This window comes from Canis aureus, chromosome 9 (assembly GCF_053574225.1).
Source record: "Canis aureus isolate CA01 chromosome 9, VMU_Caureus_v.1.0, whole genome shotgun sequence".
NCBI classification, from domain to species: Eukaryota; Metazoa; Chordata; class Mammalia; order Carnivora; family Canidae; genus Canis; species Canis aureus.
This window is the reverse complement of record NC_135619.1, coordinates 59,254,016-59,280,351: the sequence shown is the minus strand read 5'-3', so window position 1 is coordinate 59,280,351 and position 26,336 is coordinate 59,254,016. Positions and strand designations below refer to the sequence as shown.

The 26,336-nt window shown below is 37.0% G+C and overlaps 1 long non-coding RNA gene and 1 other non-coding gene across 2 annotated transcripts in view; one reads left to right on the top strand and one right to left on the bottom strand.

Annotated features, from left to right (window-relative positions):
• LOC144320173 (uncharacterized) overlaps nt 1-25,395 on the bottom strand; it is a 46,136-nt gene extending 20,741 nt beyond the window's left edge. Inside the window, exon 1 of the long non-coding RNA XR_013385737.1 lies at nt 24,887-25,395. This is a non-coding gene — a long non-coding RNA (uncharacterized LOC144320173). The remainder of the gene's footprint in view (nt 1-24,886) is intronic.
• LOC144321382 (U6 spliceosomal RNA) lies at nt 22,689-22,794 on the top strand. Its single transcript, XR_013387048.1, has one exon. It is a non-coding gene; the product is annotated as a U6 spliceosomal RNA (small nuclear RNA).
• Nucleotides 25,396-26,336: the final 941 nt, after the last annotated feature.

The window sequence follows — 26,336 nt, the reverse complement described above, 5'->3', positions numbered from 1 at the left end:
ATATTTTCCATTTTCTTGGCTTCTAATTTAATTTGACTAAAGGCCCATGGTTGCTCTTGATTTAGGGACCAGATCTGGAAATTAGAGATTTGTCTTCCAGCATCAGCTAATTGCTAAACCAGGAAGAATTTGTCTGATTTCTAACCTTTTACATAATTGTTAACAAATATTACTTGAGCATTTATTTTACAGAATTAATTGCTAGTACTATTTCATTTCTGTCTTTTAGCTCCAGGATCATTATGCAAGTGTTTATTATTTTATCTTGATCAACTATCTGCAAACTCTTTCTTGCTTAAATAATCAGAAAAAGGGGAGGTTTGCTTTACTGGGTAGCCTGAGTTATATTCTCATCTGTATCCACAAAACCCAATTAATTGGTTTATTGTTGTCAAACAGCACTGAGCTGTAATAGAATAAAAATGAGTGTAAAAATATTCATATTTCCCTGATTTTTTTCAGGAATTCTTCAAAAATTCATAGGAAGTGCCTGGGTGGCTCAGTGGTTGAGTGTCTGCCTTAGGCTCAGGGCATGATCCCAGTTCAGGGATCGGGTTCCGCATCAGGCTTCCTGAGAGGAGCTTGCTTCTCTCTGTCTTTTGTCTCTGCCTCTCTCTCTATGTCTCTTCTCTCATGAATGAATGAATAAAATCTTTTAAAAAAATCATAGAATTTATGAATAATACTCTTCAATAGGAAGCAAGTCATTTCTACATTACATGTTTCTTAAAAATATGAGCCACTCTTATGAGGTTTGTACCTATTCATTAATATTTTCACTTTATTTTCCTTTAAGAGAAATCTTGGTGGAAATTAATCCCTGATGACAGGTCTCTGAAATTCAGCTAATGATTAATAATGATGAGAATCACTTTGGAGACCTAATATTGCTCATTCCATGAGGGGCTAAAATGAACTCAGGTCTCAGCTGTCTGGCTAATAATTCCATTCATAGATGGTTCTACAAACTACAGTTCATAGGTCAAATCCCACTTCCTGCCTATTTTGTTAGGATAAATGAACTATTTTTTTACATAGGCGATTAAAATTAAAGGAAAATGGTGACTTATGAAAATTAAATGAAAATTATGAGACACTCTGACTTCAGCGACCATAAATATAATTTTCTTAGAACACAGCAATATTCATTTATTTATGTATGGTCTGTGACTGTTTTTGATCTACAACAGCAAAGTTCAGTATCTGTGATACAGAACATATGACTTGAAAAACCTAAAATATTTACTCTCTGGCCCTTCACTGAAAAAGCTTGAAGAACTTGTAGGGCAAAGGGCACTGAATTTGACCTCAGTGCATGAGATCTTAGGTCTTGTCCTTGATCTGTTACAGGCTAGACATGGAACTTTTGGGAAAGTCTTTAATCCTAGTGAGACTTAGAATTCTAATTTATAAATTGAAATGAACAGGAATGTGTAATGTAGGGAAAGTATAGTGAAAGTACATGTTAAACGGTAAAACAATCTAAAATGGAGACTAATATTCAATTAGGCACATGCATGCATTTGTGCCAAGAAATTCAAACAATGAAAATTTGACCAAGACTTTCCAAAAGATTAAATTTAAATTTAGAAAAAAAAATAATAAAAAAAATAAATTTAGAAAAGCAATTTGGGCATAAGGAAAAAAAGTAGAAGAGAAAATTTTACAGATTACAAATTCAATTCCTTAATTCATCTAACAGAAGCAAACTTGCCACTTTCTTGATCTTTTCAAGGAATCTACCATCAACTTGTAGAGTAAAATGTGTATAAAGATGAGTTTCACCTCTTCACTTTATATAGAACAGATATATGTGTGCACATAGACTATGTGAATGGGCATATTTTAATATATGCAGATAAATTGCAAGAGGAAGAGTACCAAGGGGACCCACTTGTCCTTGACGCCTCAACTGGCCTTATGAAATAATGAAATTTCTCCAATTAATAAAACTGTCAGTTCCAAAGCAACCAGGTTGGAAATAAATTACAGGAAGTTTCCTTTTTCAGCAGAAGGTTGAGGGCAGGTCTGTATGTCTTTAAGTGGGTACTAAATTCTGTGTGTAAAGACAATTGAAGGAAGCTCCAGGAAGCCTGGCTGCTGGACCCTCAGGCAGCCCGCTGGCAAGAGGCAGACAGACAGTCCAGGCATTCCTCATACAATCACGGCCTTTCCGGTGACATTCCACTTTGCAGAATGATGCCACTTTTGTCAATGAGCCAAGTTCCCAGTTCAAGAGCACCAATCTACTCTGAACAAAAGGAATCATCTGGGGCAGGCCTGTTTTGATAGCCTGCCTGGCTCCTGGGGTGGCTTGGGTCCAAGGGAGGATGTGGACCACAATGCCTTTGAGTCGGATCCTTAGGGGGTCATAAAGGTAAAAGAAGATAGAGACAGGAGAATAAGTGTCTCTGGTTGGCTATAAACACTAGGCAAAATTGCAGGATTAAGGACTCATCAGTGGGTCAGAGGTGACCCCTAGTGGGATCTGCAGCTTTCTTCTGCTCAGTTAAAATAATCTTGGTGGTAGTATATCTCAGGTGCTGCTTGATGAAGGCAAAATAATAATAATAATAATAATAATAATAATAATAATAATAATAATAAAGGGGGAGAGAGGGAAGAGGAATAAATTTAGAAATCAATAAAGAAAGAAATGGGGGAGAAAAAAAGAATAGCTAAAGAGAAATAATACAAAGGAGGAAGAAGGAATTCCAAGCAACAAAAAGAGAAAGTGTATAACTGTCCATTTGAGAATTTTTTCCTTGGTGAAGGAGGCATTGATTACTACTGCTGAAAAAAATAAGATCATATCATTCTTCAATTTAAAACCTCCTATGACCTGCCACTGAACCTCAAAGCAGAAATCATACCCTTCTGCAAAGTCTGCATGGTCATATGTGGCCCAGCCAATCCTCTTTCAAATCCTGTCTTAACCTCTGTCCACCTTGGTTACCAAGGACAACAACTACTTTTAGGCTCCTCTACCAACTAAGCACTTTCCTCCCTTAGGATCTTGGTATTTGCTGCTCCCTCCATCTGGAATAATCCCACACTGGTTTCATTTTGTCATTCAGTCTTGGCTTCAATATCACCCACTCAGAGAATGCTTCACTGTCCATCCAAGACGAAGCAGTGGTCCTCCCCCATCTCCATCCCCACACATTTGTTATGTTACATCATGTCATATAATAAATTAATTGTAATATGTTATTTCAGTTGCAATGTATTATATCAGTGGTGATTATAATATATTGTATCGATTATATTATGATGATAAACATAAATATATAATTTCGATTTAGCTAATACTCTCACAGAGATGGATTAAATTTTAACTTTATTATTTGTCTTTTCCACTGAAGTGCAAACTCCATGAGAGCAGGGCCCTACAGCATACCCAATGTGTACCAGGTGTTCAGTATTCATTTGTTGGATGGATGACAAAATAAATTGCTCATAGAGACTTTTTTAAAAGTTGGAGTTAGAAATGGCTTAGAGGTATTCCAACCCTTTCTATATATATTTTCCTGCTGAAGAGATTAAAACCTTTAGAGTTTAAGTGGGTTTTACAACATCATACATTTTTGGGGGGGTGAAAATAAGCAGAACCACAATACCTTACAATATTTCCTTGATTAAGTACTGAGTTTCTAGCTCCAGAAGTGACACTAGATAAGTCATTCTTTACAAAGAGAGGCATGTTGCAGTGTAAGGATAAAACTCGAGAAAGCTATCATTCCACTTTGTATCTGCTCTCTAGATAGAATGTAAAGGAAAAGAAAGGGTGTTTAGTCAAAAGTAATTGAGAGTTATATTTCTTTGTTATTTTAGGTTTTGGTAAATGAAGATGCCATAAGATCATCCATCAATGGTATGACTCTCAAATATGTGAGTTCCCAGGAGACTGGATTCTTCCTTGTACAGTCAGGAGGAACTTCCCTTACATCGATACATCCAAGCAGATGGAAAGACAGTACCTTGCTTTGAAAATTCATGTCATCTTAGTAGGGCTAAACCTTTGATGTAACTAATAGATCCTCCATTTCTCAAATTAGCAAAATACTGACTCCTGTTAAGTAAATTGAAGCATTGAATGGCTGGGCTTCCCACTGACATTGAGGCTATCCATGCACAACCAGCTTACTTGTTCTCCAAATGTATTAAGAAGTGCCAGTTAAATAATTATATTTTATTTTTTTAATAATTATATTTTAAACACAGAACCTGCATCAGCAGGTGTATTTGTTTCCTAAGATTTCTATAATAAATGAGATGACTTAGAACCACAGAAATATATTGTCTCACAGTTCTGGAAACCAGAAGTCCAAAATCAAGATATAGATAGAGTTGGTTCCCTGTGAGAGCTATACAAAGTCAACAATGACAAAACACCTATGTCATGTCTCTCCTCTAGCTTCTGGTGGTCTGGTGGTAATTGTTGGCATTCCTTGGCTTAGAGAGGCATAACCCTGACCTCTGCCTCCAGCTTCATATGGAATTTCTTCTGTGCACACAACTATCTCCAAACTTCCCCTTTTCATGAGATCACTAGTCAGATTAGATCAAGGCCCATCTTAATGATCTCAAATTAACTCATTATATCTTGAATAGACCTATTTCCAAAGAAGGTCACATTCTGAGGTACTGGGGGCTAGGACTTCAACATATAAATTTGAGGGAGACACAATTCTACTTATAAAATAAGGTGGGTTTTCACCACTCTCAGACTGACTCACACAGAGTGACATCTCATGAGGAAGTTGCATTTACTTGTGAAGGTGGTAGGTTCAGAGATTCCCCTTAACAAATCATTGATTTTAATCCCAACAAATTTTCTATACCAAATATTTATATTATAGACAACAATTCCAGTCACTTCACTGAGCCCCTGTCTTTGGCCAGACACTGCGTGTAGACACAAGAAATCCAGTCAATGACCAAATAATAATAATAATAATTTAGAATGCAGGGTGTCATCCAATTCCTTGCCCCTGACTAAATATATAAATACAATCAATATTTTGGAGAACTATGGGAGTGCCTGGGTGGCTCAGTCAATTAAGCATCTGACTTTTGATTTTAGCTCAGATCATGATCTCAGGGTTGTGGGATCGAGCCCCATGTTGGGCTCTGAGTTCAGCACTATTCTGTCCCTTTCTATCTGCTCTTCCACCCCCACCCCGTTCCCTCCCTCTCCCTCTCTTTTCTGTCTTTAAAATAAATAAAATCTTTAAAAAAGTATTTGGGGGGACTATGACTACAATGCGGTCTTCCAAGTGGAAGTGTGTGTGAAAAGTGTTCAGAGAGAGGAAATGCATGAGCTGAATATTTGAGCAATAGAATAAGCTGTGCTGCTTCTTTTGGAATTTTTAAATCTACGGAGAAATACAAGTCAAACACAATACAAGGAAATTGAGAGATGATTTTTAGTTTTCCCCAAAAACATGAAGTCAAGTGATCTTTAGGGTTTCAGCTCATTGTAGAGTAACTGTCAGAGTGACCTTGTATTTGAAAATCATGCATTACATCTGTGCAGTTTTCGGAGCCTCATATAGCCAGTGTGCACCTCTCTGAAGACACTGCTGGCTAGGTTTTGTTATATTACTAAACGTGTTCTGCTCCCGTTCACTAAAAGTCTTTTCAACTCTTAATGTGCATTTATATCTAAAATCTCCTCTTTCCCTTTAGTGGAAACAGCAGAATGTAATCCTGCAGGGAGACTGTTGAGGTTTAACCTGTATCACAAACAGGTTTTATCTGCTCTAGCACACACTATAGAGCTCGAGAAGCTCTGAGCCATTTGTCTCTGTAGGCTCTTCGGAGTATTGAAGTAATAAGCCATCACTGGGTCAAAAAGCAACAAAGAACACACCTCATAGGGATTTGTAGATGTGTTTCAAAAACCCTCAAGGTACAAGCAAGTATGGCCTACTTGTATGAGATAACTCCAGAAGGCCTATGGAATGTTTTATAAATATGTCAGGATTGAGTATGTATGAGAGATAGCTCATGCTGCATTTCTTGAATGATATAGTGGTACATACATAAATAAGGAAGGGCACACTGTCCTGGAGGAGAAGTCCTAGTGCTGCCCTTTGCTGCTTTGGCACACAAGGCTAGTCATTTAATGATTCCAGATATCACTGTTCTCAGCAATGAATTGAAGAGTGTGAACTAGATCTATTTTCCAAAAATTTCCTCTGCTAACAACCACATACATTATTTCCACCTCCTGTCCATTAGGTTTCAAAATTGGGAAAAAAATGCATCAAGTTCTAAATATTTATTTATTTATTTATTTATTTATTTATTTATTTATTTGATTGTAAGTTTATATTTAAGTTTTATTTTATTTTTAAAGATTTAATTTATTTATTTGAGAGAGAGAGAGAAGGAGCAGACAGAGAGGGACAAGCAGACTCTGTGCTGAGTGTGGAGCCTGATCCCGTGACACTGAGATCATGACCTGAGCTAAAATTAAGGCTCAGAGGCTTAACCAACTGAGCCACCCAAGTGGCTCTACGTTTTTTGTTTTGTTTTTTTTTTTCATTTCATTCTATTCTATTCTATTCTATTCTATTCTATTCTATTCTATTCTATCCTATTTATAAAAAGATTTTATTTATTTATTCATGAGAGACACAGAGAGAGAGAGGCAGAGACATAAGCAGAGGGAGAAGCAGGCTCCACGTAGGAAGCCTGATGTAGGACGTGATTCCGGGGCTCTGGTATCATGCCTTAAGCCAAAGGCAGATGCTCCACCACTGAGCCATCCAGGAGTCCCTATTCTATTTTCTTCTATTTTTTAAGATTTTATTTATTTATTTGACAGATAAAGAGTATAAACTGGGGAGAGTGGCAGAAGGAGAGGGAGAAGCAGGCTCCCTGCTGAGCAGGAAGCCTGATGCAGGGCTCAATCCCAAGACCCTGAGATCATGACCTGAGCTAAAGCAGACACCTAATTGACTGAACCACCCAGGAGCCCCCCAAGTTTTATTTTAAATTAAAAATATATATATGGCTATCATTCAGAACTATTTGCTGAGCTCAAAATTTCCAGTAAATTGAGTTCTATGATTTCAGGCAAAAGTAAAAACATCTTATTACTTTATGTCACTATCAGGGTTTTTGAAATTCTACAAAGTTTTATAGACTTCATGGATTTTAAAAACCAGGTAGGGATCTATAGGAGTAAATTATCTCTATGGTCCTTTCCTTTGCACCCAAGATTCTGGAGTTATTTGCATGTTCCTAGTAAAGAAAATGAAAGAAAAAATAAATGTCAACTATTCCCTTGAGAAATCGATCATGGACAGTACCCTCCTTAGGTACTTTAGGCAATGATATTATTTTTGGACTTCCTACTACTGGAACCAGCTTTATATTAGGACATTAGGAGGCCACCTTCATCATATGATTGGAAAAATTATAGTCAGATTACTTTACATTCAAAAATCTTTGAATGGAACTCAAGATCCTTTTCTTCCCGGAGACGAATGCTTTAGAGTGAAGCCATTAGCATATTCTTCCTGGGTCATTTTTTTACATACCAAAATATCTTAATTTTCATGGCCCACTAAGTATTCATCAACCTGAGGCATCTATTGGAGCCAGACTCTACACTGGCACCAGAAACAAAAGTGTCTTGTCTGTGCCTTTAGGGGTTTACAATCTACAAATATTTGTAGATTGGCCAAATGATAAGACATTAAGGAACAAAAAGAAGGAGGATGGGAAAGAAAATGATTAGAGTTCCTAATGAAGAAGAGCTGTGGTGGGAAATCAACTAGGGATGGGATAGAGTGAAAGGGGTAGGGGAGTCATGACCAAGGAAATAAAAGAGTAGAAAGTGGATACAATAGAAGCCAAGGGTGAGGAACCAAACCAGGTGGACCCAGTAGGTCCAGAAGTGTTCATGATCATTACCTCCATATTATTTCTGAAGGCATTCGAATATTACTCATTCTCCTGTGTTAGGTTGTGACTGTTCTCTGGGACACAGCACAGTGGAAATCTCATAGATCTGCTGATTGTTTGGGGGCACACACTGCCAAGAGAGTGGTTCCATTAAGGAAATAACTTCAAGTGTTTAATGGAATAACCATTCCATCTCTGTAATTCATTCAATGCACATTCATGGAATTGGGTCCCCTGGAAGTTTTATCCACCTTACAGATTCAACCACAGCATCTAGATGTTTATGTTATAAATCTAGAGAAGGCAAGCGACAAATTGCCTCATTTTCTCCTCCACTGGATATGTTCAGAATTAACTAGGACTCTAGAAATGAAGAGGCAGCCTGGTTTAGTGACAAGAAAAGAATTTTGGATGAAAGTGAGACCATCTCTGCCTTCATCTTTCCTCTGCCAGCAGGCTGTTGCCAAAGTTTTGAAAAAGCAAGTTGGCATCTATGGTCCTTAGTTTCTCTTCTGAAAACTGAAAGTGCTGAAGTCATATTTCTAAGGATGCATCAAGCTCTGTCACTCCATAACACTAGTTATCTGAGCTCAGAAATATTCTCAAGCATTTATGAAGGATCTCTCTGCACGTAGAAGTGTACCAGGAATTATATCAAGACAGTCAGATAAAAAAAAATTTGAAAAATCTCTGCTTCCCTGCATTCTAGGAATTTATTCTACACTGTCAGTGTCTATCAAAGTGTATATATCACAAGGTGAGACAGTTGCAGAGTCTACACTGATTAAATTCAGCTGACTATGAATCATTACAACGCACATAATGTAGTTTCAAAAATGTGTGAGTTAGGAAAGTGGAAATGTTCCCGGGAATGATGTGCTGGGACAAGGTGGCAATTGAGAAAGTCATTCTCTTTAACCCCGTCCCTCGGAGAGTAATGGTATGGAAGGATGAACATCCAAGAGCTGCTTTCATGAAGCTAAGACTTTCCAGTATGAGAGAAGCTTATATTAGGAGAGTGTATGGTCCTGGGAGGTGAACACACAACAACCAGTCAAATGGCATCAAAGAAATTTTCCCAACAGGAATCAATGAGGCTAACATGAAGTAAAATAGAAACCATTATGGTTTACTTCCAATGTTATAGCGTTTCATTAGGAAATGGAATTCAGATGATTCTTGTTCTCAGATAATACAGTCTTAATGTTTGATTTCAAAGTGACTTAGATAACTTACAAGAGAAACCACTCACCAAAGAAGTTTTTAAACACAATACCTGATCTATAGTATAACAAATTAAATATAATATAAACTTATTTTATTTTATAATTCATTTGTTTTATAATAAATATGTACTTATTTAAATACATATTTAATTTAAAAAATAATTAAACTACAATGCAAAGAAGGAAGCAAAAACTCCCAAGCGATTCTCTTTCTGAAATCACAGCGACTTCTCTATCTGAAATCAGCAAATGGAAAATAAAAAATCTAAAAATACAATTCTGCAGTACACAGCCTATAGTAACAGTGAAGACTAAACTCCTCTGCTTGTTTGTTACATAGAAGTTGTGACTCTCTCTATATTTGTGCATGTGTATAAATAGGTATGCATATGCATCTAAGTACATGCATACATGCATACACACATCTACTGTCAGTATGCATAATCTATGCCAGGCCCTACAGATTTAATGGGAAACTAAATATTCTAGGAAAAAGGTGTTCAAGAAAAATTAGAGGGATTCGTATTATTTTTGTTTTGTTTTATTTATGATAGTCACACAGAGAGAGAGAGAGAGAGAGAGAGGCAGAGACACAGGCAGAGGCAAGCTCCATGCACCGGGAGCCCTACGTGGGACTCGATCCCGGGTCTCCAGGATCAGCGCCCTGGGCCAAAGGCAGGCGCCAAACCGCTGCGCCACCCAGGGATCCCCCTTATGCTTTTCTTAATAACATTTTCTTTTCCCTAGCTTACTTTATTGTAAGAATATACATATACAATTATATGTTTATAATACATACGAGATACAGAATACGTGGTAATTGATTATTTATGTTATGGCTAAGTCTTCTGGTCAACAGCAGGCTATTAGTAGTTAAGATTTGAGGAGTCAAAAGTTATACCTGGAGTTTTGACTACATAGAGGTTGGTGCCTCTAACACCCACCTTGCTCAAGGATAAACTATTTATGGCTTCCTTAAGATATCTTTTTTTTTTCTATTTTAAAAATTTAACTTGTTTCAATAAATAATGCCTTCTGAATACAAAGAAAATTATTTGAAAGAAAGGATTGAAGAAAGAACGGGGGAGAAATTTAGTAATTGAACTAAAATAAAGGATTTTTGGACAGAGGAGAGTTCTAGAGTGATCTCACTTCTTTGTAAAAGCTGTAGTCTTCTCTTTCAGGGCACTTACAGTTTTATCTGCTCAAACTGTTCCTTCCTTGAGGATTGTTTAGCAGTCTCTTCACTTTGAGGAAGTTCTCTCAGTTCTAAATATGTGAGAGTAGAGGGTGTTGATCCATACATGATGCACCACACACTCAAGTGGTCTTTTGAATGAAAGTGGGCCAATCAGAATCGGTTTCAAGGGTTTTCTTAGTTGAGGTTAAAGGAAGAGGTCAATATCTTTTCAGAGACCAAGTATTGAAGCTTCAGGAGGGAGAAGGTGGTCCTCCATGTGTTTATAAAGCCAGTGCTTTGGACCATCAGTTCAGGTGTTGGTCACCAGGAATGTACACAACAAGGGGTCTTATTTATTAATTTTTATCACTGCCTTCAACGATTCTCTGTCTAATATTCATTGCTCTCCCCTTGAAAACACTGCAGACAACACTTAATGAGTCTGCCTGAGTCTTCTTTGGAATTTATTCTATGTTAATATTCTCTTCATGCTCTTCACTTTGATCTTAGTTCACATTTGATCCACAGCCTTTTCTCTCCCAACCCCTCCAGTTTTAGGACAGATGATAAAGGGCTGGAGAAAGACACTAATGCCTTATTTTGAATTGGTGCCATCGTTATCTGCTCTTGGCCCGTAACATTCTCTTGGGGCACAAGTGTGGATTGTGTTCAGGCCTCAGCACAGGACAGGTCAAGCAGTCCTCTAAGGTGAGATATCAGAAGCTTTGCTCTGGCCTATTGCTTCAAAGACAGAAAGATCATGTATCTCTCCCCTGCTATATGGTGAGAGTGAAGGATACACTATCCTCATTTTCTTCTTTTCCAGCACAAGCTGTTCTCAATTCATATACAAGAGCTGCCACTTTGGATCATACACCAAAGACCTGAGGACACATGACATAGTCTTCTAAAAACTCTGCCTCTGAGTTCATGGTGGTAAGCACTGGGTTGATCTCTAGGCTTCTGAATTCAGCAAGCACACAGTTTCAGAGAGATATCAAATATCAATACACAATTACGATAATTCTCTTGCTGCTTGATCATACCAGTTTTGTGAGGATGTGTGTGGTGACGTCAGCTTTGTGGCTTCAGCATACACTCTATGAAAATGAAAGAAGCCCATATAGAGAGGGAGAAAATTAAGCCAAATCACAGAGAAAATAAGGGGTAAGAGAAAGCATGGAATCTGGCTTGAGTTTTTATGTTTCTTGTTCTGATTGTTTAGAACTAGCTTTACCTCGAACATCCCAGGTGAGGTTATGTGAGGCAGGAAGTTTTCATTTCTGCTTCAGGAAATTTGTGTCTTTTAAGGTGATTTTGTGTTTCTCTCTTGGATATTGTTTAAGTGTGATTCTATCCAGCATAGAAATAACATCAGATTCAAGAGAATAAGAGAGAGAAAAAGAGAAAGAGAGAGACAGAGAGACTGAGAGAGAGAATGAGAGAGAATCCAGGAAATAGAAATAGATTTTGACATGATGATTTCAAGTTGGGACTAGGGCTTAGTATCTCTTCTTGATGAAGTTTATTGGTTTTTATGAAGCAGAGAAACACTCAAGTATATCCTATCTTAGTAAATTTGTATTTGACAATGGGCATGTTCACAATATTTTACGGATAAAAAATTAGAACTACCTTGGGGAACATGGCTGGATTGATCAGTGGAGCAATGCAATTCTTGCTCTTGGGCCACGGGTTTGAACAAACCCCAGGTTGGGTGTAGAGATTACTAAAAGTTAAAAATTAAAGAATATGCAAATATCTTATATATTAATAGCTGAAGCTAATAAACTAAGAGGTTTCCATTTGTTTTAACATGCACACACATACACACAGAGAGATCAAATACATCTGCTTGGAGGTCAGAAAGGACATTCTGGGTCATCAAAACCATCACTGGATAAAATATACTTCAACATTCTTAAAGCATTCAGGGCAGTTAATTATCTAGTTTGGCATAGGGGGTCTCCAGAGATCAGGCTCCTGCTGCCTTTTGTTCCATTAAATATATCAAAGAGTTTGCATTCACATTGGCTATGGAAGAGTTAGAGCAGGAAAGAAGGAGGAAAAACATTTTTTCTCCTTATAATGTGAAACATCACTTTGTTCTAATAAATATAGGTAGTATTTTGAAAGCCTGACCCCATTACATTGTGTTTAATTTCACACATTTCCCAGATTCCAAGCTGTGGTGTAAGAGACTCCACGGTGCTGACTGTAAGTTGTGAATGCTCATGTCCTAGAAGACTCTGTAGCATTCATGTGGTGAAGGTGCCCACAGATTTTTATCCCTGAAATATTTATTCAAATATATATCCAGTGAACTATTGGACTGAAAAATCAATTGAAAACAAACCATAATGCAGTTCTAAATGGTAGGACTACAGGTCTCATGCCTGGAGCTGTCTAAGACCACGGAGAAATCGAGCAACAGCTTCCAACCTCCTCTGATGTTGTGAGGGCCATTGGACTATCCGCCCCACCCCCCACCCCCTGCACTGTCTGTGCTCCTATTACATTGTGTTTGACTCCATAAGGGAGCCCGCTGCGCTATGAATGGCAAATTCTCACTTCTTCCTTCCTATCCTTTCATCCTTGTCCACACACACACCGACAGCGGTTGATTATTTTGAAAATCCCAATCTAAAGCAGATACCTCTTACCCTGAAAAGGACTGTATTTTCTGCTTCCAAAATCTAGGCCACAATTATGTTTTCCTGTCAAAAACAACATGATTCCCTTATGCTTCTGAGTTCCATTATACTGATTAAAAAAATCAAGCCTCTTTGAGGCTAAATCTTAAAAGTAATTGGTGATCTCCTCACTATGAATAATGTGACTAGGTTTGCAATTTGGAGAAATCTGCTTATGAGGACACAAAGAAACCCAAACCGTAAAACAATTCCAAGGTTGCTTTTTGTTGTTGTTGTTTTGTTTTGTTTTGTTTAAGCAAAAAACTTTTTCCTTACATTAAAAGTTAAATCTGACCACATAAAAGTGTTCTCATCGGTGATGGAGAAGTTAGGATACAGAGGGCATGTCTAGTTCCATGAGAGATGGGAAGTTAAAGTAAATAATACATGTAGAAACTTAGTGCTTAAAAGCTTTCTCATGGAAATATAAGGTGGCCTGTGCTCTGGGTCACAATGCTTTCTTTAATGGATCTCTTAGTTAGTAAGACAAGGAATGCATTGTTACTGGGCAATGTACCTAATCAGAAAAAAAAAAAAAAAAAGTCTAAGGGAGGAAAATAAATTGCTTTTTACTTGATCCTCAAATCAAAGTAATGTTACTGATACAAAAGATCTTTGAGATAAGCAAGTCTAACACCTTCCCTCTGCAAATATTAAAAGTCACCCCCAGGGGCAGCCCACGTGGCTCAGTGGTTTACCACTGCCTTCAGCCCAGGGCATGATCTTGGAGACCTGGGATGAGTCCCCATATTGGGCTCCCTGCATGAAGCCTGCTTCTCCTTCTGCCTGTGTCTCTGTGTGTGTGTGTGTCTGTGTGTGTGTGTCTCATGAATATATAAATAAAATCTTTAAAAAAAATAAAATAAAATAATAAAAGCCACCCCCAGGGAATTCCTGGGTGGCTCAGCGGTTTGGCACCTGCCTTCAGCCCAGGGCATGATCCTGGGGTCCTGGGATCGAGTCCCACATCAGACCCCCTGCGTGGAACCTGCTTATCCCTCTGCCTGTGTCTCTGCCTCTCTCTCTTTCTCATGAATAAATAAGTAAAACCTTTAAAAAACAAAGTCACCCCCAGAGAGGGGAGCTGTCTCTCTATAAGGCCATAGAACTAGTTGGCTCCAATTAACCAGTAATATCACTTTTCCTTAAGACTCCTACTAAGTATGTCATCTTGCCAAGGAATTATATTATATTATTATATTATATTATATTATATTATATTATATTATATTATATTAATTATATTATAGCTTCTTCTTTATCCATTCATCTATTGATGGACACTTGAGTTGCTTCTGTATCTTGGCTGTTATAATTAATGCTGCAATAAACATAGTGGGGGGCATATATCTTTTTGAATTAGTGTTTTCATTTTCTTTGAGTAAATACCCAGTAATGGAATTATGGGATCACATGGTAATTTTATTTTTAATTTTCTGAAGACCCTCCATACCATTTTCCACAGTGGCTATACCAAATTTGCATTCTCATCAATAGTGCACGAGGGTTCTTTTTTCTCCACATCCTCCCCAACACTTGTTATTTCTTATATTTTTTTATTTTAGCCATTCTGTCAGGTGATATCTCATTGTGGTTTTAGATTGTATTTCCCTGATGATTAGTGCTATTGAGCATGTTTTCATGTGTTTGTTGGCCATCTGTATGTGTTTTTTGGAAAATGTCTATTTAGGTCCTCTGCCCAATTTTAAATGAATTATTTGGGTTTTCTGTTGTTGAGTTGCCTAGGTCCTTTATATGTTTTGGATATTAACTCATTAACTGGATATATCATTTGCAAATATCTTATCCCATTCAATAAGTTGTCATTTTATTTTGTTAATGGTTTCCTTCACTATGCAGAAACTTTTTATTTTGGTGTAGTCCCAATAGTTTAATTTTTTTTTTTGCCAGAGAAGACATATTTAGAAAAATGTTTCTACATTTGATCTTAAGAAAATTACTGCCTATAGTTTCTTCTAGGAATTTTATAGTTTCAGATCTCACATTCAGGTCTTTAATTCATTTTGAGTTTATTTTTGTGCATGGTGTAATTCGGTTTCATTATTTTGCATATAGCTGTCCAGTCTACCCAGGATCATTTGTTGAAGAGACTGTGTTTTTTCCCATTGTATATTCTGGCCTCCTTTGCCATTGATTAATTGACCATAAAAAGCATGGGTTTATTTCTGGACTCTCTATTCTGTTTCATTGATCTCTGTAAACTTTAATTTTCAGAGAGCCATTTAAGATAATTAAAAACAATCATTTCATGGCAACTGGGTGGCTCAGTCAGTTAAGCATCTGCCTCTGGCTCAGGTCATGATCTGGAGGTCCTGGGTTCAAGCCCCACATTGGTCTCCCTGCTCAGCGAAGAGTTTGCTAATCCCTCTGCTCCTCCCCCTTGCTCATGCTTTCTCTCTCTCTCAAATAAGTAAACAAAAAATGCTCCTCCCCCTTGTTCATGCTTTCTCTCTCCCTCAAATAAGTAAACAAAAAATGTTTTTTAAAAAGTTATCAGGCTCTTTCCTTACAGTTATTCTTCTTCATTTGCCTCCTTTTCCTAGCTTTTTTTCTTAAACAATTCCCATCCATAGCAATGGGGTCTGACCAGCAAGGAAGACTTGGAAAAGTATAGTGGCACTATAATGGCCCAATGTGAGAAGAAAGCCCAATGAGGGTGAGAATGGTCTCCAATTGGGAATGGTGGCAGCCTAGAACATAGTGTTAGATTCTAGGCATCTGTATCAGAGGATAACCTTGATAGGGGTAGTAAGAACCTGAGCAGGATGAGGAGAATCCTGCCTATGTAGAGAAGGTAGCAGCAGCAGTGGCTTAGCCCATAGTGTCAGACTTTAAGTGGGGTAAAGAGTATGTACATACAGAGGGGTGTTCTGAGAGAATCTTGGTACCCAACTGCATGAGAAAACTGTCCCCCACAGAAGGGTTATCTAGCATGAAGAAAATTAAAAGACTGGTGGATCTTGTGGTGTTGGATTGGAATTGGAGGTATAAGTGTAAACACCTAGTTTTGATAAACATAGGGAGATATAGAAATAAATATTGGTATAAAACTATATATCTCTCTATATTATTTATTTATTTATATCTATATATCTATTGATAGAGAAAAAAAAAGAGAAGAAAGAGGGACACACAGGTGTAGACACATGTGAGGTATTAGATGAGCTCACTGCCTTTGGGGTATCATGGCTGATAGTCCCTCTCAGTGGTCAGAGGTGGAGAATATGTGTATGAAATATATCCCAAGGGCAGTGAGCTCACCTAACACCACGATTTTGGTTTTGAAATATAACCATTCCCTACAAGAGTCTAAGACTCCTCAGAACAGTGGACCCCATGGCTGAACCAGGGAAAATACAAAATGAATTATAAACATCTTGTCAGAATTTAAGGAAGTACCCAATAAAAGATAACTAGTACCGAAGGGCCAAAGAAGACAGCCTGAAAGGCTGAAAGGCTCAACATTGGTCAATGTTGAGGCAATTTGAGTATCAAATGAAGACAGTAACTGATTATAATCCATTGAATAAATGGGAATCCGTGAAAACACATTGATATAGATGGATGAATGGATGGATAGATAGGTAGATAGACGGATGATACATAGATTCATAGAGACATAGATGTTAGAAATTTTGGTGAGGACTGGGATATTTACATAGTCCCAAATTACCAGTCACCAATTATTCATTAATTAATAAATGAACATTTTTTTAATATAGATGACTGGTAGATGCTTCTTTAATCAAGTGAAGCAGATAATATTATAAGTAATGAGACAAATCAATATCATCTATCTATATAATATAATTATATAATTTATATAATGCATTTTATATTAGAGAGATTTATTGACTTTTAAGGAATTTGCAGATAATTTGGGGGTTCTGTACTCTGAAATATGTAGATAAGCCTGACAGGCTGGCAACTCAAGCAGGGTTTCTGTGTTATGGTCCTATGATTCTGAGGCCAAATTCCTCTTCTTCTGGAAAACTTCTATTTCTTGTTTTCAAGGCCTTTTAGTTTATTGAATGAGGTCCATCCACATTACCCAGACTAATGTCCATTACTTAAAGTCAATTGCTTGGAAATACACACCAAAATATTTGAGAGTGCTGAGTATTATGTCAGTGTCTTATTCACTCCTGATTCAGGAAGAAAAAGGACTTTGCTGTGCCTGCATATATTCTGTAGGTTTGATATTGTTTCAAAGTAAAAATAATAATAATAATAATAATAATAATAATAATAATAATAAGTAAAACAATTAATGTCCAGATGCTAGGACACTCCAACACCTTTTTCTTTTTTCCAACAACTTTTTCTAAGGATATTCTCTCACCAGTTTCAATGACCCTATTATACTTGGTTGCTCTTAAATCATTGATTAAGTGGTTAAGTATTTAAAACAGGGTTTTGTGGGTTTTTTTTTTTAAGATTTCATTTATTTATTTATGAGAAAGATGGAGAGCAGAGACACAGAAGACACAGGTAAAGGGAGAAGCAGGCTCCCTATAGAGAACCTGATGTGGGACTCAATCCCAGGACCCTAAGATCATGACCTGAGCCAAAGGCAGACGCTCAACCACTGAGCCACCCAGGCTGCCCTTTAAAGGGTGGCTGGGTGGCTCAGTGGTTGAGCACCTCCTTCAGCCCAGGGCCTGATCCTAGAGACCCGGAATCGAGTCCCACATCAGGCTCCCTGTATGGAGCCTGCTTCTCTCTCTGCTTGTGTCTCTGCCTCTCTCTCTCTCTCTGTGTCTCTCATGAATAAATACATAAAATCTTTAAAAAATTTAAAAATAAATAAATAAATAAATAAATAAATAAATAAATAAATAAGGAGTTTTAAGTTACCCTATTTGTGGTGCAAAGAACTGCTATTGGCACAATATTCTTCTTCTCCCATTCTTTGACATGGTTCCTTCTCCCCATACATATAGCAGGACTGTTCCTCTAGTTCCTATGTTTTGTTGTTAGGACAATGTAAATAACTCTGGCCAATAAGTTGTAAGTAGAAATGACAATTGTTACATGTAGACACATAAGACACAGATGTAAAACCCACCAGAGCCTTCCTTCTCTCTGGGATGGCAACTGACAATATTCTGAGAGAGGCCTTGCCCTCAGCCTGGGTCTCAGAGTAGACATGCTGAAAAAGACACCCCAGCCAACATCTGATACCCTATAGTTTGAGCAAGAAACATTCCTCTGTGGTTGAGCCACCGGGAGGAGGGTTAGTCTTCATGGCAGCATCACCTTGATTGACTTAGAATTTTTGCAAAGGGCCTGTCTTTAGAATGTGGGGGCACTTGCCTTAATTTCTTTTTTTTTTTCTTCTCTTATAGCTAAGGCCTTTGCTGAAGCTGAGGCAAAGTGTCCCATTGAACTCTGCAAGTACTCATCTTTGGGGTTGACAGCATAGCGCTGACCTAGAGGTAGAGAGTGCCTGGTTCCTAATCCTGAGCACACCCTTCACTGTGTCTGTGTCCTTAGGCAAGGAGCTTGACCACATAGTACTTCAGTTTACTCATCTGCAAAACAAGGGTGAATGTTTCTGTTGCATAGGTTATCATGAGGACAATTATAGTTAATATTTTTAATGAGCTTGGATTAGGGCCTGCCATGTAGCAAATTCTACATGCGTGCTTGTTCATAAATGGGATACTTGGCTGAACTCCACATCTCTTCCAGGCTAGCCAGATACAGCTGAATTATCTCCAGCTTGATGCTCTCCTTTGTTCTGCTCACTGCTTTGCTTTGGAAGGTGCTACAGTTTATCCTTATCTGTCTATGTTGAAAGGCCACATCCTTGAGTGAGGACATTCACCACTACTTGCAGAAAGTTCTTAATTTCTTTATGCAACAATTGATCACATTACCACCATCAAATACTTCTCAGTTCTCATCTAATTAATTTCTGTAACTCTGGCCATTTCGATTTCTCTTTAGACAAATCTGCGCTATGCAGGAGTGAGCTTTCCCGCAGAATGCTCTGAAAAATACCAGGGGCAGCTACTTCATTATGAGAATTGAACATGCTTTAAAATTTGTGTTATTGTATCTATGACCCACTCTAGCTTTGACCACAGGAGGGGATAAATTGCTCCAGAATTTTGGAGGTGGAGGTAGTGTTAGAGCAGCTTTCTAAATTGTTATGACAGTCAGAATCAAGTTTTCTAAATTTACTTTATTGAAATTACTGATGCTATTGGAAGATTGACTCTCTCTGCATTGCTATCAAACATAAACTCTTGCTGCTTCTAACTAGTGTCATTCCTATCGGACCATTTGAGGGCTAAGGACATGTAGGTGAGATTAGGTGTGGCTCTAGAACTCTGGGATTTATTAAATGTCATGGGAGCTGGTAGGAAATGAACTGCTAGAAAAATGCCAAGTCTCTTCTTGAGTATGGTGCTTTTGTTTTGGATACAATTTGTTACTTGCTGCTTTTTTTTTTTAAATACATTTCACAATTCCATTTCTATTACAGTAACTCTCAGAGTCTCATAGTTAGAATATATAATAGACAAAAGCTATAGGTAGTTTTACAGTAATTTAAGAGAAATAATTTTTCCATGAATTGTTAAAAGATTCTCTTTCCCCACTTCCCAGGTAGGAACTTAGAGAAACGTTTCTATGAAATCTAAGATAACCTTGGAATGAATCTAGTCTTTTAGAGTATATATTCTCCTTGAGCATTTATTAGGACTCTAACATTTTATTCTGCTGTAAATTTTAGTTGCTATCCTATTCTTTACAACCAACTTTTCAAGGTTTAATGTCAATTCCTAATTTGACTTTAAACTTGGCAAGTTTTTGAGAGCATGTGGTATAATATGAGCTTCCACTTCCCTCACTAATCTCTCCTGCTTTTGTTGAATTCCTTTGGGAAGCAGCAAAGACAGCAAGAGGTGTGTCAACATCAATTGTGATGGTTATTTGTGGGAAGGAGATGGGCTCAGATTCTTGCTGAAAGCAAGCTCTATACAGCCCTTAGGTAAGGAATAGCACAGAGAAATCCATGTATAGGAGGGAAATCTCAAACAGGAGTTAAAGTCATTGGTTTGTATGTTTTCTGAATAAAATGCTTCATTTTATCTAGTATTATCGTGCACAATATAACCAAAGAAAAGTTAAGTGATAGAGCTGTGTTTTGTGAAACTGTTTTGGCAGAGTTTGGATTTTCAAAACTAAAGCTCAGGCTTCTGGAAAAAGTAAGATTCCTTGTCTGCTTTCAGTTACATGCCTGAAGTTCACAATAGGTCTGAATCCTATAAATTGTACCTGGATTTCCTTTAGAAATAATTTTACATTGTAACCATGACTAGAATAAAGACCTGGCATTCAGAATAGAAGTTACCACAAATGCCATATTTATCTTACAAAAAATGAAATTTATATACTATAGCAAATATTAATCTACTAAACAAGGGCCAACAGTGACCAAACAGAAGCCTTATTCTAATGTGAGTCTGCATTATAGTTTACAACATAAAATTCTTATTTTAGCCTTTCATAAATCTTGCCTAATTTTAACATGGTAAATCAAAGAGATTTTTAAAATCAGAGTTAAAGAATTCCAAAGTCACATTTTTTGGGGGTAGATTTTGATAAATAGCTTTGGGGGAAATTGGGTAGAATCAGAGTACTCCAACCTTTATAAGAAATAATCTGATGTGATTCCTTTTCTGAGTTATTATGAATTTATCTTCAGAAACCAATGTCTATCCTTCCAGGAGACCTTCAATTTTATCTGTCACCTTCTTCCATGCTCCTTAGCTTCATATCCTACTTGTCTCAATATTATACCTAAAATTTATTGAGATCTAATTCCATGCAGATAATCTGCTAAGGCACTGCTTGCTGACTGTAAAGCAACTATCATTATCATTCTTTTGCCAGTGAGGACAGTGATCTTTGAGAGGCTAAGCAACTTCCATATGTCTCAAAATCAGCGGTGAACCTGATACTCAAAAGCAGATATACTTGTTGCCAAAGCCTAGGCTTTCACTGCTCTGTAACTCTACCTGCTAAAGTTTCCATCTTATTTTAATACATTATTTGCATAAAATCAGAGAACTGAGAACTGTCTAGAGAAAACAACCTGAATATCTTCATATGCTTTAAACTATATGTTAGGTTTTCTAAATTTATGAAATTAATGAAATCTGTTGTCTTTCACATTTATTTTAAACAATCTTCCCTCCATGCATCATTTGGCTCTTCTTAAATCTTTCAAGACTGTATCACGTAAACCTCACAAACCTTTGTTAGGTTACAGGTTTTGTTACCCACAGGTTTTAGTGAAACCACTTGTCTGTCCCAGCCCAGTTGCCCAGCTCTATGGCAGAAAGCGGAGGTCCAGCATTTTGGGTCTAGGGCAGATCAATCACAGAGAGGGAAGCCTGATGTGGGACTCGATTCCGGGTCTCTAGGATCAGGCCCTGGGTTGAAGGAGGTGCTCAGCCACTGCCCAGGCCAATGTTAAGGACAGCTTCCTGTTCCCTGGTAGCTAAAGCTCGGATAAGATGTCCTGCTTATGAGACCCATTATCCCATTGCCTGAGTGAAGATTCTTTACACTCACCTAAGAGGTGATTATTATTTGTATACCTCATTTTTCACGTATATATTCAGGCTTAGAAAAGTCATGCAGCTAATATAGTAGGGTCACTTCGGTGGTATATGCCAAGAGCTGAGATTCTAGATCGGTTGTTTCTGAATTAGAAGAAATTGCAAAGAGCTCCACGTGCCACAGAAGATATGTTAGAACAAGGAGTAATTCAAGATCTGGAGAACATATGAGGAGGCCTGAGGCAGTAACCCTGCTCTCCCTGGACAGACCACCACACCTACGAAGAGGAGACGGATAATCAAAACTAAACTTCCGCCTACATCTGAGAAATTGCATGCTTACATTGACCATTGGCTCATATACTGCTTGTATTTACTTTAATGCAATGATTCACTGCAGCCCTATTATGGTTAAATCGCAACAGAAGACAGTAAGGATGGCAGCATTATTATTAATTATCCATGTAGAAAATGAAAAGGCTGAGTCGAACCCAATTATATGGAAACAAATGATTTCAATAAAGTGTAACTGTCTTCTTAAAACTTAAAATCCAAGGAGTGCTTGCCTCTGCCATTACATATATGAGTTTCTATTTGTTTATTTCTAAAATAGCTATTCATCTGAAATCTACATCCTGTGGAGTGACTGCACGTGCTTAATTGCTTGCCCCTAAGCAAACCATTACTGCAACTATAACTCTATTACAGTATGCACAGAGTATGCACAGAGGGGAGAAATAGCTTTTAAGTAAAGTTTTACACCCTCTTTTGCAACCAATCTCCCCCTTCCATTTTAAATTAATGTATTTCATTTAACGCTGTTTTTTTTTTTTTTTTTCTCAAAGGGCCAAGAGATACTGGAAAGTCCAGTTATTGTACTTTACTTATCACACATGGTTAAAAGTCAGAAGAAAGCAGACCTGCTTTGCATCTCCCACTTTTCACGTGCAGAAAAACAGAATGAGCTTATTAATACACAAGCAGATTGTGAGCATGAATCAAGTATATGTTAATTATTTATTAGTTAACACATAGGGTGGTACTATAGTGTTTTTCGAGAAATCTATATCCTGTGCTCACTTTGGCAGCACATTTACAAAAATTAGTCTGATACAGAGAAGACTAGCATGGCCCCCAGAAAGGATGACATGCAAATTCGGGAAATATCCATATCCCTTTGGTGCCTAACTCTTCATGTCCCTTTTCTGTTCAAAATAGTGAACTGTGTCATTTCCTTAGGTTCACTTGTAAAGTATTGAGGTTTCAGTCTCTTTATCTTGGCACAGCTAACGGGTCAACTGCTTTCTGATAATCATCTGAAATAGATTTAATACATATATTTGTTTCTTATCTTGAGTCTTTAAATTGCAATCAAAATGAAGAGGGAAAAAGGGAAAGAGGAAGTGAATATCTCAAATTATCTGTGTTCTGATTTCCTAAAGAATCCACAGCTACAACCTCCCACCAGAGGATTTACAAAATACTTCTTGACTTGTCTGTTTATCTACTTTTCTATTTATTTGTTTGTCCATTTTCCTTCTTGAGGCAAAGGGGACTGCTAATATTTTTTAGGCTAACCATAGTGTCCAACTACATCAAATTTAGATTTTTCACTTTCTTTTAATGAGATATAGTCTGGAAAATCTTAGTCAAAGAAAAATTTGACTAATGTGAGTTGACTAGAGAAATTTGACTAGTATGATTTAGCTTTCTTATATGATCCAATTTAAAAAAAATCATGGACAAGAAGAAATGAATGACTGATATACCTGAAAAGACAAGTGTTGAGAGTGGGAATTGTTGCATCACCGTCATCCTTTCTCCACTGTTGTGCTCATATGCCATTTTTGGCAAAGTCCCTGGCTGCCACTGCCATCACTGAGAGCCCATCAACTTCCATGTTGCCCGGTGAGTGCCCTGAGCATCTTCCACCAGAGTTCTCAGTCCCCCCAACCCTTTCTTGGATCCACTGAACTGTATTATTTCTCCACCCTCAGCATAAAACTTTGGTGTTCTATAACTTGCCCTTTAAAAAGAAAAAAAAAAAGATGGAAAAAAATGAAAATAGCTAAGATAACAGACATAGGTAATAAGTAATAAAAACTAAATAGCACATAGAATTTTGGAAAAAATCTGGTCTTCATGGTAATCCAAGAAATAATAAGAAACTATCCTGATAATTTGATGATAATATAATTATTTTAATGGTAATGGAAACTGGTGCAATCTTTTGTTAGCCCAGTGTTCAGATCTTCTTTTTCTTTTCTTTATTATTTTTTCAGATCTTCTTATAAAGGAATCCCAATCTCAAAAATTCATAGAAAGAAAAAACGGCAAACATTTATTCATCATCATCCTTAATTTAAGAAAGGAAAAAAAAAAAGGAAAGAATCTACACTGAAAATGTTTACATGAGTTTTGAAGCATTATCTTGATTAGATATTACACATTTTACTATATAAAAAAGAAGTTAGAGTCACAGTTTCAAAGATCAATTTAAGTACCTATTTGATAGACAGTATGCCAAACACCTTCACATTTATATTCCATGTAATCCTTAAAATAACCATATAAAGTAAAAATTTTCCAAAATTAAACCATGCACTAAATTTTATTGTAAACTATAATAACATGTACGTATTGTTTGGGAAAAAAAGGAATGAAAAGCAATTTAAGTAAATAAAAATAGCTTTGCTATGGGATGTTAGGAATGTGATATTTTTCTCTCAAAATTCCCTTTAATATTCTTGTAATCTTATTTTTACTTTATGAGGAAAAAATAAACCTAGAGAAATACAAACCTGGTAAAAAAAAAATACTGTTCTCATAGAGTCTACAATGGTTATGAGACAAATGTAGGTAATGACAGCAGACACTGATGCCTAGGCAATAAATGATAAAAAATAGGAAAGAAAAACCATTTTGTTTTAAAGAAAACAACAGAGCTCAGCTAGAGAACCATCTTATATAATGTACACAAATAAAAATGGGTTCATTTAATTTTTCTTCAACGTAGTTGAGTGTGAGAACTTAGTATTTTCTTTGCATTAGTTGAAACCATCAGTTTTAAAAAGTATATCTGAAGGTAACACATGGGATTTTCTTGGAGGTAGTAATCAATTAATCACCTGAAAAAAAATCTGAAACAACTCACCAATCACAAACATAGCCCCCACTTAAGTGGTTTTCTAAGATTTTTTTCAGTAAGATGTTTCCCAAAGTCAAGTTCTAGCCTAAACTGCTGGATTGAATGAGAACAGGAACACTTACCTTTTGAGATTCAGGAGAACATCCCTTTTTCTCACAGTCTGTAACTTCAGTTTTTGAAGCCAGCATCTTGTTTCTTATTTGGATCCTAACCAAAGCTAAACACCGTATTATATGTGAAAACCTGGCATGGCAATTGCCAAAGTAGAAATGAACTATGAAAGTCATTTGAGGAGAATGCCAGATATTAGAAAATCAGAACCACCCTCTGCTCCATGAAGAATAAATAAAAATGAAAGATCGTTTTTATAGGCTGCTCTGTTGAAGCTGATGTCAGTAGAAAAGGCAAATATTAACTGGTAAGTTGATATTAATGCATTTCTTTGTCTTATTCCCAATAACTCTCTTAAAAACAGAATCCTTTCTCCTCTCACAAAGAAATTTGGGAACACTCTTTTTATGTGCAGCAAGCAGAATCAGAAAGTACTAGAAACAGGAAAGGTTATAAAGATTGTTGAGTGGGCAGTATTTTTTCAGAAGGAAATCTGTATTTTTGGAAGAGGAGAACATTTTGGTTAGTAGAAATAGCAAGAGCCCAGAACATATACCAGCATGAACAGAGGTCATTCAGACCTGGAGAGGCAGACAAAATAAAAGGGAGCCAGAAAAAAAGTTTACATTCTTACAATGACACGTGGAAAGACAACTCAAAGCAAAGGTGAATTTTGACGTAATGGAACAAAGGCTTCATTGCAGATTAAACCATACTCCCAGTTGCTCTGTCAATGAGGTTGCTTCCAGTGTGCTAATGACTTTAAAATGAGAAATACTACAGTGAAATGAAGTAAACAGTAATTGGAAGCAGAGCCATGTGAGTTCCACAGAGATTCTTTCTGAAACAAATTCTGTGGGATGTTCAGAGGGGTTAGCCTTATAAGACTGTGAGATCATGGATAAAGGCTTAACTGTTATTATAAGAGTGTTTCTGGATTCAGCCATTTCCCACCTGACCCTCAGTCTATGCAATTAATAATTCTTGTGGGTAAGACTTTCCCATATTGTCTCACTTAGTCTATTTATGGATATTACCACCTGGAAGCAATGGTGGAAAAGCGATAGGTCTGACAGATTTAGCAAAACAAAGCACCCAAACAGAAAATAGGACAAATATGTTCCACACAATATTTGGATAAACAATGAATATATATATATATATATGTATATATGTGTGTGTGTGTATATATGTATATATATATATATATAATATGTATATAAAGAATTCATTGTTTTGAATCTGAAATTTAAATTTAACTTGGTGTACTCTATTTTTGTTTGCCAACTCTGTAAAGGAGAAATATATAGATGGCCTTGGGGGCCCGGGGAACCTAGGAATCAAGCTTGCCCTTGCACTAGCTGGGGGTTCAAATTCTGATATTTACCCACCCCACCTGGATCTGGAAGTGAAGCAAACTCAACAGAGGTCATCTGATAGATAGTACTCAAATTTTAATGG